This window comes from Schistocerca serialis, chromosome 7 (genome assembly GCF_023864345.2).
Source record: "Schistocerca serialis cubense isolate TAMUIC-IGC-003099 chromosome 7, iqSchSeri2.2, whole genome shotgun sequence".
Classification (NCBI taxonomy): Eukaryota; Metazoa; Arthropoda; class Insecta; order Orthoptera; family Acrididae; genus Schistocerca; species Schistocerca serialis.
The window spans coordinates 595497058-595509887 of record NC_064644.1 but is presented as its reverse complement, the minus strand read 5'-3'; the positions used below and the strand labels follow the sequence as shown (position 1 = coordinate 595509887).

Sequence of the window (12830 nt, the reverse complement as noted above, 5' to 3'; positions counted from 1 at the left end):
ATGCAGCGTACATGCCCCCCACTCCCGGGAGTTCGTTGTTTGCAGTGCCGGGAAATTCTAAGTTGGTATATAAAACCATGAACATTCAAAGGATTGATGAGTTTTACAGTGCCGAAGAAGAGTATACTGTCACTTAACTCGAAAAAAGTGTATTTTCACCCGGGAGAATGTGTATTTTTAACCGGAAATTCCGGGAAAAATCCGGGAATTTTTTTTCTTTGTCCACGTATACACCCTGTTAGTGTGCCATTCCCCTCCATGGGATCACCTTGCTGTTGAAGTGCTAGTCATCTTTCAATGGGAAGATGAGTGGTTGGAAGTGACAGACAATAATCTGTATCTGGTAAAGTCAACAACTCAGCCATGGTGTACCTCCTAGTCACACAGATGGGATGAGGTACTTTTCACTTTCTTTTGCGTAGGACAGCCCTATGAGGCATGGCGTCTTGCTCCAGTGAGAGGACCCTCCAAAGTGTGATGCTTGTGGATCATGGTGCACCACATTTTACTAGACTGTGTTTTATATCCAGACAAGTGAGTAGAAGTTAGTTTTTGTAAGTGGTGAGGCAGTCATGTTTCCCAGTGTAGTTATGTTAGCTTTTCTCTTGTATTATTGTGTTTTAATTACCAGTTTTAGAGAATTTCATTGCCCTCTATTCTAAATGACAACCAAATGAATGTAGTATGATTTTTATGGTTTCATCAATGTCTGACGTGTTCCCTAAAATTTTAGGGAGAGGTTTTAATGTGTCATCGTGGCTATGTTGTTGTTGTTGTTGTTGTTTTTTAATCTCCCAGTCATATTTCCCTGTTTATGAAATGTATTCGCTGTTGCAAATGTGGAAACCATCTGCTGTATAATGGAATAACGACAATGAAAATATGTGGCTCAAACACAGATTTCCCACTTATCACGAGCGGTCATCTTACCTTTATGCTATTTGAACATCCCTTACAGCTAGACCCCCAACTTCCGTATGTTATGAACCATTTGTCTGCAACCTGCACTTGTACATTCATTATGTATGTTCCCATACAGGGAGACATTTTAATTGAAAGTCACTTGTCTGGTGTCAACAGATAAATACGATATTGCAGTGTCTTTGATGTTCAGAAGCATGATGCAACATTCCGTCGGACATGCATGCACGTACCTGTTATATAACACTTCATGTTGTAATGTTCACTTATGTTTGAATCTTCATGAAGAACATACACAATGAAATGACATTCCATTGTATATAATACCTGTATGAGTGATACACAAATAAACAATACAATTTATTTGTGTGTGTGTGTGTGTGTGTGTGTGTGTGTGTGTGTGTGTGTGTGTGTATTCTTGCAGTTTATGGGCACCCAGTAGTGAGGTTGTCAGTGCTGTCATGAAAATTGGTTGAAACAGATGTGGTTAAAAAGGCTGAAAGTCACAAAAGAAGTAGGAGGAAGTCCTGTGTAACTACACGCACTCTCAGCCAACCTCACGAATAGTCACCTGCTCAGTCACACTATCTCAGATCCTTCAAGATAAAGTAATAGCAGTGAAATGACATAAAATGCCAATTAAAACAGATTAACTTAAGAGGAATGCTAAAATAATTGCTCAGGAAAATATAATATTTCACAAGTTCGATGCAACAGGCACTGCGGTGACTACAGTGGTTATGAAATACACAAAATTTATTTGAAGTTGCAAATATGGACAACCATCAACTGCATTTAGGATATCTGTGCACACCTCACAGCCAGACCCATACTACCACATGTTGTCAACCATGTGTCTATAACCTGCACTCATATGTTCATTACATATATTCCTATACTGGAGCGAAAGTTGCTTGCTCAGTGTTGGCGGATAAATACGATATCGTAGTGCCTGTCTTGTTTTGAAGTGCGATGCAATGTTCCTTCGGGGATGCTTGCATGTCCATGTTCACAGGAACATTATATCGTACTTCTCATCAGCACAGGCACTGCAATATCAAAATTCCCCCTGTAGTCATTTTAGCTCTCTTGTGGTATTGTGTTTCAATTGTCAGTTTTAGATTATTTCATGGCCTTTACATTATCAGGGTGTATACGACCCGGGAGATCCGGGAAAAACCCGGGAGTTTTTTCATCTGGGAGAAAACCGGGAAAAACCCGGGATGTTTTTAGAATTCCGGGAATTTTTCGTTGTTTTAGTTTTCAGTTAGATTTTTGTAATTTTGACTGGTAAGAACTGATACTCTAACAAAGGATATTACTGTATCCAGCTACTGCAGAATAATACTTCATCAATACAACATAAACGAGAGAAAAAAACGAAAATAACTTAAATTGCGAAGGAAATGCGCCTCATACAACAACGACACACAGTACTCAGCCAATTGAAAATGTGTCAAAGGCTTTAGGAAGACTAAGCAGTGCTTCATAACAACAAATTGCCTCCAATCTACCGGGAAAAGGGGGCGCCAAATTGATATTCTTAAGGAAAACAACTTGTTTCACAAAGCGCCTAGCATCCAGCGCACGTTTCTCTATCGATTATTCATAAGATTTTGAAACGCTTCCCTATTAGTTTTTGAATATTTTTGAACACATTTTAAGTTGATTTCTGAATGAATCATAAGTTGACTTATGAATGCATGCATAGTGTATGTGATGTCTCTGTCAGGAGAATCCTTGTCGCATCTAGAAATAAACTTTCCGCAGACGAAAGGGGACGCGGCTATAAGAGCTGAGGGAGTAAAGCCGAACGGATGAATGCCAATCGCTGTCTGATTATGTGGTTGATTGGGTTTGCGAATGATCAGCATTGTTATAATTACTAGCGAAATCCATAGATTCAGACTACCAGAATGGAACTAAACGACTGACAGGAATAACATGTGAGAAAGATTACGTACTATCTTCTCGGGGTATCCAAGAAAAAGAAATTCTGACAGAAAATTTTTGGCCAGATCGCTACACTAGTAAGGACCAGTAGTACGGTCCCCGATTAGCAGCCGCGTACGTTGTATTCTGGAAGTAACGCGGAAAACGTGTTGCTCGAACACGTAAAAGCGGCTAACCAGAAAATAATCGCGGGATAACTAAACCTGTGATTCTGGCAGGGTTACTGAAGTTAATCGGCAAACAAATTTTGACAGTGGCAGCAATAGCTACAGAATTGGTGATGACAAGATTGTGAGAACGAGGAAGGAGAGGAAACTGGAACATCACACACATTATGGAAGAATAAGATGATTCCCAAATTTATATAAAATTTCGTAATACTACTTTTCGATCTCACGCTTGAGAAGCTGATGCGCATGAATGAAATTTGAAACTATTTCCTAACATAAAGCTTTTTGCTTGTAGTAATGCCTAATAGGCATTTGTTACTGGTACTTCATGGATTATATTCTGTCGTGTTATAAAAATAGCCATTTGTGCCAAAACAGTCTCGTTTATTTGGTGTGTTACAAAATTGCTCCCATATTAGAAAGGCCTATTTTTTTATCTAGCAGACAGTGAAAAAATAGACGTAATCAGATTGAGAAACCACATCAATCTTGAGTATCATTTGTATTAACAGCTTTTTCTGTATTAGATAACAAAATTTCGATTTTTCATTTAGCAATACGTTTGACGAACTTTGTTGAGGTAATAGATTCTTTCGCAGAAAGGAAAGCACGCCATGTAAAGCTGTACCAAGCTTAGAGAGAAAAAAATTCTAGGAGCTAAGGTTTGAAGAAATGTGTAATTTATTGCTTAACTCTTGTCAGTATTGGTTTTAAATATCCTATATTTAATATTATGTCACACAAAGCAACAAGTTATTAACTAATAGGCAATAGAGAGTTCAGATTTTCTGAAGAGTTTTTGTTCTCTCGATTACAAATAATCCCATCCGCTATTAATTGTGAGATTTTTTTTTTTTTAAGAGGGAGAGGCTGTCAAACAGGCCGACTGGGAGAAGGAGAACTACCACAGGACATTTCAATTTCCACTCTCCTGAATATAGTTTGGACGTGCGGTAGAAAAATGCTTTATGAAGAGTCGTGGCACTGCACTTTGGCATACTTAAGACCAAATAATATGTCTCACATTTCCTCGAATACATATGTTTTATGTTTCAGACTTTTCAGAAAGATGTGAACTACAAGATGAACATATTTTGAAAATTCGATATTTTTTAGTATTGACCTGGTTCGCAAATGTCTGAAATCCGGGGCTGATGCGCAGAGCAGTCTGAGTTATAGTGGGTAGTTTCCACGTGACCCGTGTTTACATTTAGTGATTTTGTTGTTTCCCCTTCGTTTACTCTCACGTCAAATGAAAACAAAACGTATATCTGTGGCTGGGAGCTCTCAAGTGAATTAAAACACATTCACATAATGACGGAAGGCTGAAATATGTCATTAGTTTCAGATTTTATTTTATTTCCACCCTTCTAACAGTCAAGCATTAATCGCCTTGCAGAACAATGAAGTTATTTTTGTCTGTTTGCTAAAGAAATTTGACTTTTGTTAACTTTTTCCACAGAGGCAGTCAATGTATTTGAAACGAAATGTTTAATTCCACAGTACTGGCCAGTTTCAACTGTTCGCTGCATTTCAAGTGTATGTTTTCATTTTCCAGCACGTATGGTACTATGCCATAATAAAGAACCAAACATGATATAATACAGTACTGGTGCTTCAAGAAAATTTACATCCCGAAAAACACACAGAAAAGCTGAATATAAGGTCGAGGTCTCCTCCATTGGGAATCTGGACATACGAATGTGCCCTTTAAGTATGCACTTTAAATGTGCACATTTTAATATGGTTCAAGAAATTCCGATGCTCTTGCAGTATCCTCTGATGTCTTGTTTCTTTTATGACATAGTGTATGATCTTTCAATGTTTTACACGTATTTACATACGGGCTTCCTACGTCATGATAGCCACCCAAGTGCGGTGTCACCTGTTATCTGCACTCTCTGGCAACTGCTGAAACGAACCTATTTCTAAGACGTCGTGAGAAAATGTTGCGAATGGTGATTTGAAAAGCGTTTAGTTTCAAAGTAAATATCCTTTTACATAAGTTGAAGAAGATAATACATTCATGTCATTATTAAAAATTTTACTGGCACATTTGTGTGATGTATCTTAAAGTATAACACGCGCAAAAACGATCAACAGTGTATGCGAAAGTGTAGTATCTCTTGCAGCTGGAGACCAATATTATATGTGAAAGCTTTGCTTTTCTTGTAGCAACACTATGTATATTAATTTAAACAATTAACTTTCTCTGTTTATGTGTTCGTACTACTTACCAGTGATGTTGCTGTTGGCTGACTACATCGCGTGTCCTATGCTCTGAATATCCCCCGTCATCGGCTGGCGAGATCACGTGACATGAGCTACGAACGGCTTACAAAAGTACATCGAAATCTTGATTTCAATTATTCGAAAAGTAACGTGCGGTGTTTGGTAGAATTCCAATGCATACTTTCGTAATACGAAAATACACAGCGTACATGTTGCTGCATATCAAAGATATTTCCAAAACGTATCTTTTTCCCTGACTTTCGTTTTCTGAAGTGCCGGGAAATTGTATGCCCGTGTATAAAACCATAACCATTCAAAGGATTGATAAGGGAAAATATACTGTTACCCGGGAGAAAGTGTAATTTTACCCGAGAAATCCGGGAATTTTTTTTCCTTGTCCACGTATACACCCTGATTATCTTGAAGGATCTGAGAAAGTGTGATTGTGCAGCTGACCGTTAGTGAACTTGGGTAAGAGGCGGTATAGTTATGGAGGACTTCTTCCTCCTTGTTTTGTGACTTTTTCATCCTTTTTAACCACATTTGTTCCTACCAAGTCTCAGAACTGCACTTACAACTTCACTGCTTAGCTCTCATAAACCACAATCAAAAACACACAGACACACACAATATCATTTATTTGTATCACCAATGCAGATATTACATACAGTGGAATGTCATTTCATTTTTGTACAGTCTTTGTGAAGATTCAAACATAAGTGAACATCACAACATGATACAGGGTGATAATTATTGAACTATATGAAATAAAATCGTCATAATTTCTGAACTGTTCGTGTTAGGACATTCAAACTGCACAGCTGGCCATGGGGAATGATGGGAATTATTATGCACAAGCATAGTTTGGTTTAGCGAAGAAGCCCACTTTCATTTGGATAGGTTCGCCAGTAAGCAAAATCGGTGCATTTGGGGGACTGAGAATCCACATTTCATAATCAAGAAGTCTCTTCACCATCAATAGGTGACTCTGTGGTGTGTGTCCGGTGACGGAATGATTAGTGCAATGTTGTTTGATGGCACAGTGACTACCGAACAGTACGTGAAGGTTTTGGAAGCTGATTTCATCCCCATTATCCAAAGTGATCCTGATTTCAACAAGATGTGGTTCATGCAAGATGGAGCTCGACTCCATCAAAGCAGGAAAGTCTTTGTCGTCGTGGAGGAGCACTTTGCGAACCACATTCTGGCTCTATTCTCCGGATCTGAACACATGCAACTCCTTTTTGTGAGGCTATATTAAAGACAAGGTGTACAACAATAACCCCAAAACCATTGCTGAGCTGAAAACAGCTGTTCTGGAGGTCATTGACAACATTGATGTTCCGAAGCTTCAGTGGATCGTGCAGAATTTCGCTATTTGTTGGCGCCACATCATCACAAATGATGGCAGGCATTTCGAACATGCCATAAGCTAAATCTCAATATCTGTAGTGACATTTTGTGTTGAATAAAGTGTGTGCACGCTGTAGTTTGTTACTAATTTACTTTTGTTCCATATAGTCAAATAATTGTCACCCCTATATGTTACATTACAGGTACATATTTCATTTTCACTTTTTTAGTTGCTGTGTATTATTCTCATTCAGAATGGAGTCAGAGGTCGACAAAAGTGAACTGTAGGATCTTCTTGCATACATTGGCTGTCGCATAAGCTGTAGCTGTGGCCACCTCTGCACCTTTGGTCACTGCAATGAGGATTCTGCTGTTTGCATGTTGCATAACTCGCACTTTCAACATGAAGCAGAAAAACAAAAACATTATGAAATATACACTGTTACACAAGTAAAATCATTTATATTCACATAAATTCATTGACAAATATATTAAATTACTGCTACATCCTGTCAGTTTGCTACACTACATATCCACCTCACCTGCCTCGCCAGTGTAAAGGAACAGGTCGCACAGACAAAGTAATTAACACCTTTCATATCCTCCTTGTCTTCTAGTAGTTAGGTGAATTCCTTGTAGGGGCAATATGTGAGCAATTTTGATTTTTGCTAATATAAAACCAGTTACATCATACAGCTGAAATTTTCTGGGGACAGGGCCACAAGAGCTGGTGACAGCTTACTCAGGCTGGCCGTTGCTGACAGGCAAGCTCTGGTCTTTGGCGAGGGCACCTAGTCAGTTACATTTCGAATTTTCTGAGGCTGAACACCTGAGGGCACTGGCTACTTTAAGGCAAGCTCCCCTCATTTGCGTGGGTGACTTGTCAGTAGCGTTTGGAATTTTGTGGCTGAAGGACTTCACAGTAGTGTGGTGCTTTGCCTTTCAGTTACCAGTAAGCCATTCGTCTTTCTTTGTAGAGATGCGTGGTTGATTATTTTGAATTTTCTCTTGTGGGGGGAATTCCAACAGCAGTCTCCTCTAATGCATTTGGGGTGCCAGTAGGCCACTAGCTTCAACTGGCTAATGTGTAGGGGCACTTTCTTCACAGGGGCACCAGGAGGGGAGAGAAGCGAAACTTTTGGTCATTCTGGCATTAGACTGATTCTACAGGCAGTTTGGTAAGTGTTGCTTTGCTGGAATGGTTGGTTGATATGAACCAAAAATAGAAATGGTTTTATTTTGATCAAGTATTATTTGATCTTAGGGTCCTCACAGTGATATTTGTTTTGTTTAGTATTGCAGTACTTACTTTTGTTGGATCACAAGTAAACTTTATGTTAGCGAATCTTTGTGTACATGTTTTCACGTGATTGTGCATTACAGTGCGAAGTGCATAGCAGTAATTCCTTTGCATGCCTGTTTAGCCCCACAGATGGCATGCCTGCGCAATTCTATGTATTTCCATACATTAAACAGCAGTATGTATACTACTGGAGGGCAACAGCTGTTGGTAAGCAACTGAGCTTTATATTGTGATACTAGCCATTCTAGTGCAATCAGGTGCTATAAACATTCCCATTGAATCAGTGTTGTTTGCAAGGTCCATAAGATTAATTATACAATATCACATGAAGTGTGGGATATATCACAAGTCCAAGAGTGCCTTCTCCCAGCTGCTCTTCGTACGGTAGTACATGTGTAATATTGACAGGTGAACTTGCTTCAGCTTTCAGTACACTCTTTCATGCAAATTACGTAGAATAGAACCCAGGTAATAATGAAATGAAAACTTTCTTCAGCAGCCAGTACATTATCTCACTCCATTTTGGGCACTATAGTATCTAAATAATACTGGTACAAGAAGCTGCTTCTGCGCACAGTAAAACATTGGTCAATCACTACCACCCCTGCCCCTCTACATGGCCACCTCAGCCAGGATGCACATGGCCCTAAATAGTTGTGTATGCATCTACATTTATTTAGGATTATGTAGTGACATCTGGCATAGATTTTGTAGATAAATAAGAATTTTAACTGTGTGGAACATCATATAACTTTGTTATTTTTCGTCCATTCCTGTATGGCAGTATAAGCCATTTTGCTGGTTCGTCATTTCATAAGCATTAATTGGCAGCCTGCAGAATTAAAATTTATTGCATACTCCTTACAAAAACTTACTTTAATGTGCATCCCCTCCTTTCAAGATTTACTGAAAATCTTACGGCAAACATAGCAGATGAAGAATGTTATACCTAATGGGAAAATAGTGTTTGCTCAGAGTGGCCAGAAAAAGAAAAGAGAAGATAGACTGAATAGTTGCAACCGAAGAAATGAAAGATGATAACCCTCCCAGGTAGATAAACCACCCCGACTCCCCCTACAGTAGGATCCCCTTTGCAAGTGTGGCTTGGCTCCAAGAGCCTGGAGTAGAGATGTCGTCGATCTTACGGAACCGGTGATTCGGATCTTTCTTACTGCAGCCCAGAAGAGTGGTTCCAACTCTTGCTATTGTACATATCTGGTGTCTGTGCAGTTTGAATTCAATTGAGGTTCAAATTATATTCGTGGGCTGAAGAGTATGCTATGCATGCTTTGTTAGACATCTGGCACTAGATGATGGCCTAATATTAAAAAATAGTTCATATTTGTAAATTCTATGTTTTAAATAAGGTCATTCCATCTCTAAATTAATAATACCTTTCTTAGCAAAAAATATTATTACTACAGGGTGGCTCATGAGTAGCTGATACATTTTAACATTGGATAAAAATTGTATGGTAATTTTATTTTATTCAAATTTTGCTCCAATGTTTTTTATTTCATGGAAGTATAAGTAGAGGTCATGATGCTGCAATATCGCCAGTTCCTTGATTCGCAGTTAGCGTTTCGCCATGGCCAAGTGTGGATGTTTATCTGTTCAGCAGCATGTGAAGGCAGTTCTCCTTTATGCCCAATTGAAAAATGTCACACCAATGCAAAGGTGATTTAGGTCAATATTCTACATGCGTTGGGCTTCGTCAAGGAACCCAATTCACTGATTAATGAAAAAATTTGAAGGAGAAGGCAGTTTGTTGGAAGGGAAGCTGCCTCAGACACAGACTGTTTGTTCTCCAAAAAACATAGCAGTGCTAGGGTCACCATCCAATGAACTCCAAGCAAGTTGGCCTGGCAAGCACCAAGGAAAATGGGGATATCTTGTCATTCTGTACAAAGAATTTTACAAAGTGATCTCATGCTCTTCCCTTACAAAACGACTGTGTTACAGAAGCTGACTCAACAGAACAAAACATAAAAATATAGAGTATTCATTATGGGCAAAAGGAAAAGGTAGAACAATGTTCAACACATGGTTCCACCTCAGTGCAGCATTAAACAAACAAAATGTTTGATGTTGTGATAGAGAAAAACTGCAAAGTATTCATGTTCATGAAAAACGATGCATGGGGAAAAGTGACAGTGTGAGAAACTCTAGCCAGTCATGGTGTAATCAGACCAGTGTTTGTCGATGAAACTGTCAATGCTGATAGATACAAGATATTGTTGAAAAACGACATTGTACCACATTTTCTTACTACAAATCTTCTGATGAACACACAGTGGTTTACACAAGATAGCACAACACCTCATACAGCTAATGCCATACTGAATCTTCTACAGGAAACATTCAGCAGTCATGTGATATCCCATTGACACACACAATGCCACCATTGGAGATCCTTTTGGCCTCCTTCAAGTCTGTATTTAAACCCAAGGCTTTTTTTGTTGGGGGAGAGTGGGAGGCGGTGTTTGAAAGAGAAACTGTTCCCTTTGGGAGCACAGAATATTATGGAAATTCCTGCCAGTATAGTGCAACTGTGCAATGAGATAATGAAGACTTGTGCCACGAAAGTGGTAAGGAATATGTGTACTTGTCTTCGTAAAGTTGTCTGCTGCATTGGAGCGCATATTGAACATGTGATGAAGTGAAATGCATTTCTATGGACCATACTACCTGTGTGTAAAACTTGAAAATTTTGATTTCAGAAATAAGTGTTGTGGCAATATTAAATGTGTCAACTATTCGTGAACCACCCTGCATGCTATTAATCAGTACAGGACCTACAAAAATAAAAAAGAATGTGCTGACTAATATCATTTGTGTTACATTTACTTGGGTTACAAAACTGTGCCACATGATCAGCACTGTGTAATCCATCAGTGATTGTAAAGGAGCTTTAGTAATAATGCTTTGGGATACAGGATCTTGCCGATTATAATTGGAAGTCTCCCATATAGAAGGAAAAACTTCAAAGTTTCTTCATCGAATTTTGAACTTCTGAGATAATTTTTGGCCATTACTAGCTCACCAGCATGAAACATAGGTTCACTAGCTTTTTCAGTGTGTTCTTATATCCTCTGGTTAGCACTGATCTTGCTTTTCATATTGCCATTTGATTACTTTTAGTGAGAGACCAGGTTATTAATGAAAGTTGTGGCTCATCTAATTCTTTGTGGCCACTATTTCTAGAAGAGCTATTCCCTTATTAAAATGTGACAATTCGTTTAAAACTTTTTCCGGTTCAGGCATTAACTTAGCCCACCTTGAATGTTCAGTGTAACTGTAGGTCTGTGCCAACCTGTTGATCTCAGAGTAACATTAGCACCTTACATCCTCGTTTATTTGTTAGATGTATTACAATCTCCTGTTCCTCTGCAGTTTTTACACTGTACAACTTTCTCTGGTATCACAGAGGTTATTCCCTGATGTCTTAACACATGTACAATCATCCATTCCCTTATTATTGTCCATGTTTTCCATACGTTCCTTTCTTCGTCAGTTCTATGGAGATCCTCCTTTTCTTATCTTAACAGTCAACTGAATTTTCGACGTTCTTCTGTAGCATCACACTTCAATTCTCTTCTGTTCCAGTTTCCTACATCTACATATACTGATCAGCCATTACATATGACCAACGATGTACTATCAATATAAACCTGTCCAGGTGATAGCAGCATCACCTGGCAAGGAATGACTGCTGGTCACACACACACACACACACACACACACACACACACACACACACACACACACACTGCATGTAGTATCACTGAGCGTGCTGTCTGTGTGTATAACAGGGAAGGTGTACAATCTATCTGAGTTTGATTGAGTAGAGATTGTGTTGTCCCAGAGGCTTGACACAGTCATTTCGTAAACTGCATGACTTGTCAGATGTTCAAGCACTGCTGTGGTGAGTGTCTTCAACATGTGGCAAAACCAAGGTGAAACCATGTCCAGATGCCATGGGGTTGGGCAGCTACCCTCACTACAGGCATCAGATGTCCTAGGATGGGCAGACTGCTAAAACAGGACAGGCAGTGACCTATGGTGGAACTAACATCAAATTTTAATGCTGGGCAGAGTACAAGTGTGTCTGAACACACAGTGCACTGAACACTCCTAACGATGGGCATCCGTAGCCAACGACCCATGCTTATGCCAATATTAGCATCACGACATCAGCAGCTACGTCTGCAACGGACATGTGATCATAAGCACTGACCATTGGCACTGTGGCGGAGCATTGCATGGTCTGATGAATCCTGATACCTTTTTCATCATGCCCATGGGAGTGCGCAAATCCTTTGCCATCCAAGGGAAGAGCTCCTTGACACCTTTACAGCAGGGTGGAGACAAGTTGGCAGCAGCTGGGGAATGCTCACAAGCGCAACCATGTGTCCAGTGGAACACTTGAAAGGCACCATGATGGCCAAGGTCTCCGCAATATCCTTTCTTTCAGGAGTGCTAGTTCTGCAAGGTTCGCAGGAGAGCTTCTGTAAAGTTTGGAAGGTAGGAGACGAGGTACTGGCAGAAGTAAAGCTGTGAGGATGGGGCGTGGGTCGTGCTTGGGTAGCTCAGTTGGTAGAGCACTTGCCCGCGAAAGGCAAAGGTCCCGAGTTCGAGTCTCGGTCGGGCACACAGTTTTAATCTGCCAGGAAGTTTCAAACAAAAGTAATGCTTGAAAAGTCTGCCGTATGGCTCCACAATAACAAGTTGATACTCAACAGTAGCAAGACTGAAACTATGTATTTCTTCTTGCACAATCTACAGGAAAAATTAAATGAGTCTGACTCTGTAAGACTTCTAGGAATCCACCTGGACCCGAAATTAACATGGAATACACACACTGAACTGTTATATACCAGACTATCTAGAGTAGTCTT

General features: G+C 39.6%; 1 protein-coding gene across 2 annotated transcripts in view; it reads left to right on the top strand.

Moving 5' to 3' along the window:
- The window catches only part of LOC126412228 (DNA repair protein complementing XP-C cells homolog), a 125610-nt gene that overhangs the window by 40088 nt on the left and 72692 nt on the right, over positions 1–12830 (top strand). The window lies entirely within an intron of this gene.